The following is a 7,118-nucleotide window of genomic DNA, read 5'->3' as shown; positions in this document are numbered from 1 at the left end:
AAAGCAAAGCCCGAAGAAATTATCTTGAATCGTAGAAATAGAAGATTTATCAAAGGTTTGTTTAATTTTCTCCAAAGGATGTTTGGAAAGACGCAAGAAAAAGCGCGCGCAGCCGATCAACAAGAAGAATCAACGCGAACTGTTCGAGTTTGTTTCGGGCACGTTTACGAGCGTAACGGAGTACATGTGTAGGTATCACGCGGCGGCTTGTGATTCGCGCGGAGCGAGGATCACGTGGGAATGCCGGACAGAGGCGCCGGCGCGGCGATGTTGGGAAGGAAATCGCAAGGTGTCGCAAGGGATGGTTATTTTCAGTAACCCAAAAATTGTAGGAAAACATAAATAAAGATCGAGTTATGTGTGCATAATATTCAATAATCATTTATGTAACAAGGATATTTTTATACATTAAAAAATTCTATTATTCAAATGGGACAGTGGACTTCTCTCAATGGAGTTGAATCTAAATTATTATTTTTCTTAGAATCCTCTCTCGTTTATGCCACAATCCCTTATAATATTCCATTGTATCTTGATTGCTATTATTCATAAAAAAAATCATTAAATGAATCTAAAACGAATTCAATCAAATATTGCCCTCTAATCGAGATGTAGTTAATTTTGTTTCAATTATTTTAGAATGTAGGTAGCATTTTGCCTGAAGGAAAGTTGCATGAACTTTCTGATACGTATAAATAATCAACCTATGATATTTAGCTATCAATATGAATTGATATTTAGCTATTTCGGCAAAAAGTTCAACTTCTATTTCGAAAATAAAAATTTTCGCTTTCACTAAAACATCATCACATTTTGAAACTGAATTGCAAAATTAAAATACTATTTCTAATTGATGCCTTTCGAACATACTTTGAAAATTATTAAACCAATATGGTCCTACGGCCTACAACTATGGGGTGCGGCCAGTAAATCGAACATAACTATTCTACAAAGGTTCCAAAATAAAATTTTGAAAGAAATCGTGAACGCTCCAAAATACGTTCCCAATTGGTTGATACATCAAGATCTCAGAATTCGAACTATAGAAGAAGAAATTAGTCTTTACTGCACCAGATACAAAGCTCGTCTAAGTTGTCATCCAAACGTATTAGCATCAAATCTGCTTAAGCCTTTACCACCAAAGCGTCTCAAAAAAAGAATCTGCAATGATTTACTACAAAATATAACATAACATCTATGAAGGCGCTATCGCAGGATAGCGATCCTTCTCACGCAGACAAATAATATATAACTATAAGAAATGTAGCTGAATGTACTTTGTATAGCTTGCTATGAAGAATAAATAAAAAAAAATCTATTTCATGTTCTGAAAAAATATTTTATCTAAGTGTGAATGTCAACCGTAATCAGTAGCTACCTACGAAAGTTCCAGAAAAGGTGCATATGCTTCGACATAGATTCTGATAAGAATCGATAAAGCTCATGGCGAAATTCTAAACTTTGGTGATTTTTTATAATGCAACAGCTTATCGTAGGCAAACAATATTTTAGTAAGTTATTTCAGACTACAAAATCTATCGTTATACAAAGTTTCATCAAGATTACAAAAAAAATTATTCCACATTTAATTACAAAGAAACGAAGCGCCAGATTTTTACCAAAAACTAAACAATGCGATTCCCAACCAAATATCTTTTGAACCGCTGCTGAATTTTTAAAATCGATTTAGAATTAAGAACTAAAACGTGGACAAATAATTTTACGCTCGTCTGCAAAAACTAAAGAAACGGCTCGGCTGATCGTTGCGCAAAACTCATAAATGCTATTCCTTATAGAGTTACAACTAATATCTTTTTAATTTTTGAATTGGTCCAGTTTTTGAGAAAACGTCGACGTGAGTACATACACACACAGCTATTTTGTGCAAATTTGCTCTCATTTGTTTAAGAATGACTTGAAATTCAGATAAAACATAAAATTAGCTAATAGGATTTTTTCGCAAAAACAAACTTCCCCATTGGGGAAGTTGTCCTTTAATAGAGATGTATTTAATTTCTTTCTATTATCTTTGAATTTTAAATAAATTTTAATAAATAATTTATGACGGATTAGAATAGCATATCCAGAGTAAAATTATTAGAGAAAAAGAAAATATTATAAATGTACAAAAAAAAATTTGTATTATACGACAACCGTCAGTCAATTTCAACCTTAATATCCTTGAACGCTCGTCACGTCAACTTGGAATTAATTTGCTACCGTTTAATTAATGAGTGAAAATTGCGATTCATGTCAGTTTCCGCCCACTAATTTTACCTTCGAGTATTTGCGTGTCGTCGACACCTTTTGGAGTATTATATACAATACAGTATTTCAACTCAGGTGTTTTAAAACATAATCTCGTGATAATGATACTCAGCTCACCATGAATCCTTATCTCTGTCATAATAATCACATGATATTCAATGCATAATAGTAATATTTTCTTCAATGAAACTATTCATCAACGCATGCAGCATGTCTTAAATATGTTTTTAACGGTACTACTCGTATTACAAGTCAGCAGACGTTGAAGTCTGGTATTAGTCATTCGAATGTTCTCGTATATTGTGTACTATTTGGAAGCGGGCCCTCGCTAATAAAAAAATATTGCGTAAGTGTGCGTGTCCCTAAATCGAAGGTAGATGTGTGCGTAAGTATGTGTGAACAAATGTAAAACGTGACTGGGATACGCGTGTTTTGGATCACGTAGCCCTTACGAGAAAAATACTCGAGAAGAACAAGATTATTACGCAAGGATAAAGGAAATTGCTGGAACTTCCCGTATCGTAAATGAATGTTCGAGGAATAAATAAAATCAATAATCAATCGCTATAAGTTCCTACATAGATCTAATATGTATAACATAAGTGCTTATATTTGGGTGATGATCTTTATATGTTCACAAGAAACGAACAAATAATAAACAAAATCTAATTGGAATGCATCTTGCTCTAAACGCTTTTGAGGACTTCTTATTTCATCTTATTACTTATTTTTATCACATAAACATTTTGAAACTGAATTGCAAAGTTAAAATTATTTATTTCAACTATATAAAGAAACGTTAAAATTTTGAAATTTTTAGAAAAAACTTTGTATATTTTAGAAAATTTCAATAAGACCCCTCAATTATTATCGATACTTTTTGAAAAATGATGTTTCTCTCAACTTGTCTTCCCCCAAAAACTACAATAGTGTCATTTCTTCACATAGTCAACAAGCAAAATATTTTTTGAATCATTCTAATCGGATGCTCCGTTCTCTCAAAACATTCTAATCGGATGCTCCGTTCTCTCAAAACCTGAATTCATATACATTGCACTTTTTACCCCTCATCTCTAAAATGACTGTAACTGCTTTTTTCAAAACCTAACGAGCACGTCTGTCCATCAATAGAAATCAATTTTTTTTTGAAACATTCAAAACAGTCAATCCGTGCTCTCAAAATCGTTGACGAAAAGTTGTATCCGCACACAAACACACAAACGAACAAAAGTTTTTCTAGGATATGCCAAAATGTTCAGAAACCCTCAAGATAAAAAGTAAAGATATGCAAAAATGTATATTTTAGATTTTTTGCGATTATTAGAATTTGCCCTGCGAGGAGTGAATCAATAGTTATTTGGAAATAACTTACAAAGACATAATAATAATTCTACTGAAGAATGTGTTCGTATTAAGTAAATAATAAATAATCATGTTGCAAAGATTACATTAGATTAAATTTGCTAATTGTAAAAATTGGCGGAATTATAAAAATCAGGTGCATACATATTCTATAAAATGTGTATATATTAAAGCTTATTAAGCAAATATCTGGTTATTGACAAATTATAGAGAAACTATAAAAAGAACCACTTTGGTAATTTTTACTACTCTATTTAGAGAAATATAGATTTATAAGGTAATAATAGTATAGATTTGTAAAGTAAATAAATTTCATTAATTAGGTGTCTAATTTCTCTCACGTCAATAATATAAAACAAAAATTGAAGAAAGCCTTGTCAAAATATATAGAATTCCAGCCCTTCAACTTTGTCAAAAGTTTTCCACTTTGGGCTTTGATGTGTCTAAAATGAAATTTTCGTTTCCTGAGGCGCCCACGTCAAAATAAAATTCATTCTGAAACCGTCGATTATTAAGATGATGAATGTTCGTTAATTCTAAGAATATTAACAGGTGCAAATTCGTTATTTTAAATTGATTATTGTAGTTCAATAATGCGATATAAATTTATATAATTTAATTCAATATAAATTGATATAATAAATAGTATCATTTATATAATTATGAACGACCACATTCATACGTGTGAATACACATATCCCGCGGATGCGTGTTTTTAGTTACATTTTTTTCAAGAACAACGCGGTCATATGATTTGAGAAAACAACTCCAAGGCCTATTAATGTACTTGCTTACGGATACGAATTCTGTTTACAACCTTCGAATTATCTGAACTCATCTATCTAAAGTCGAGCCCTTTAAAATTTAAATAACGAAATATATATATCAATAATCTAAAACACTTCATGGCCTGGCTACCGTCGCCGGCCGGTGTAAAATTTCCATGTCGCGACATCAGTAGTAAACAACATAATTAATGTTATGTTTTTCCTTTCGGGATGCTAATTATATAATACTTATTTACGATTCGGTTAAACGATTTTGATTCAAATAATAATTTGACAGATAAACTGATTAACTAATCACAAACTCTTAGCAACTAATAAAAATAAAACATATTACAACCGCTGAGAGCTTTAAAATCAAGAGCTTTCAAATCCTTAATAGCTTAATTTAATATTCCAAATTTAAACACCATCTGTTCAGTTCGTTAATCAGTTCATCTCACAAAGAATTAATATTAATTTTTTTTCATTGCTTTCACTTTGATATGTGTTAAATGGACTGTGAAATTTTAATTAAGTTCAATAGTTATGAATACAACAAAACCTTTAAGTCTATTATAAATATCTAGAATTTATCTTTGATGATTATTTTTTGGCCGTCTTATTTTTAATAAATGTATTATTTGATTATGTCTTAATTTTATATAAAATTTTAAGGTATTTTAAGGTTGCTCAACGCTGAAATACAATATATTCAAATAGTAAGAGTCTTTTACAAGTGTATGAACAAAAAATATTAGCAACATCAATGAAATGATATTTCGAAAACTCAAAATTAGCACTATGGTGCTACTTCATGTTTAATTAAAGCCATAATTAAATTTGCACATTCAAAAAGCAATTAGTAATCAGATCTCATAAATACACTCAACGTGGTATATTCTCTACATGTATCATTTATCCATATTTGTACTTTTCTCGAACTGCCTTCTATAGGACATATAAAATAATTTAATTATATATTATTATAGAAAAATATCTAATTAATTTTACATTCACCAAGTTTTTACTTTTGCTAAAGATAAGAAAATCCAATTATATTTACACAGAGTCAAGTGAAAGGTAAAATTTCTTACGATGTCCCAGAGTAGCAACTATCTACTGTATCGTACTAACGAGTTTGGTGAGAATTTTTATAGACATTCCATAGATAAGTCATAGATGAAGTAGAGTCAAAAATAATTGTAAAATTGACTAATTCTATAGGAATTTCATAAATATGTATCACATCATAAAGTAAATTCAACGCAAATATCTATAGGAAAAGATTTGGTCATTGACCACCGGAAAGATTCAATGATAAGTCAAATAAAAATACTTGTAAATATATTCACGTATTCATAAGTTCGTGACTTGAAATTATTAGAACTCATTAGTCACATCAATTAACACGATTACTAAAAATTTATTAGTCTACATGCAATACATTGTGCAAAATAAGTTTCCATGTGACCCATTTTGTTCAAAATTATTAACAAAATCATAGAATTTATTGAGGCATAACATGTCAAATCAACTACATATTATATTCTTGATACTGTAATTTTACAAAATGCGACGTTTTCCTAGAAATTACGGTTACATCATTAACAATTATCGATTTTTGCATCTGGAGCAGAATGTAATTTACTCAAACATGTGCTTATACTGCAAAACATGTTATGTAAAAATGTAGCACCTATATTAACACATGTATTGTTTTCGATTTGTTACAAAAAATTGAATCTTACAATAACAGTACCAGATTATAGTGTTTATTAATATATTTGCATGCAACGATTAATAAGAAAAACTTCGAACAGAGAAAAATTCAATCTAAGTAGAGTTTGATCAAATATCAAACAATGTGAAAATATAAATAATGATAATAAATATATAAATATAAATATTGATTAGTAATTTTATTTATAATAGAGCTGATATAATCAATGCAAGTTTACAGACAGATTTTACAACAATTCTATAAAAACTCAATCCTTGATTTAACACGAATTCAAGTTTATTTTTTATATATTTTAATGTTTTAATTCATTCATTTTTTCTATTATTTTACATTTACCAAATGCGAATTTCTGTCGCCATTTTATGGTTTTATAAAGGATATTTCACACGCACTTTATACATAATCATGTAATACTACAAAGCTTGACCTGGTATACCCCTACTTCGAAATTAGTTTTAATCACGCAATAGATTCCAGCTAAAAGAGTTATATATGGCTGAGATACGAATTTTTAATTAATTTAATATATTATTACGAGTATAAAAATTATATCTTAAGATAATTAAATATGTGCAATTTTCAGGTAAAAAAGACATAAGTACATGATGATAGAACGCAGTTTTTAAAACACTATCAATCTTATTTTTGTCATCAATTAATATAACATTACCATCAACAGCTGTCGGGCAATTTTCCAAGCAAATTGTAGTGCAAATATAACTAAAAACAACAATAAATTAACACGAAAATATTAATAGAATCAAATATATAAAATTCTATAATAAACAACTTGAAGTATCATCACACACTCTCTTCCACAAGCGAAATTAAGGAGAAACTGGATTCGACTAGATGTTGTTTACTGATTTTTTCCCACAAGGTCAATTTATGTGTTTTCCGTTGCATAATTGGATTATACCTACAGGTGATATAATACGCCGAATGTTTTATCATTTTGATAAATGAAATAAAACAATAGA

This window comes from Ctenocephalides felis, unplaced genomic scaffold (genome assembly GCF_003426905.1).
Source record: "Ctenocephalides felis isolate EL2017-DRISC unplaced genomic scaffold, ASM342690v1 CF-g0.4_SCAFFOLD_01170, whole genome shotgun sequence".
Lineage (NCBI taxonomy): Eukaryota > Metazoa > Arthropoda > Insecta > Siphonaptera > Pulicidae > Ctenocephalides > Ctenocephalides felis.
This window is presented reverse-complemented; position numbering follows the sequence as displayed.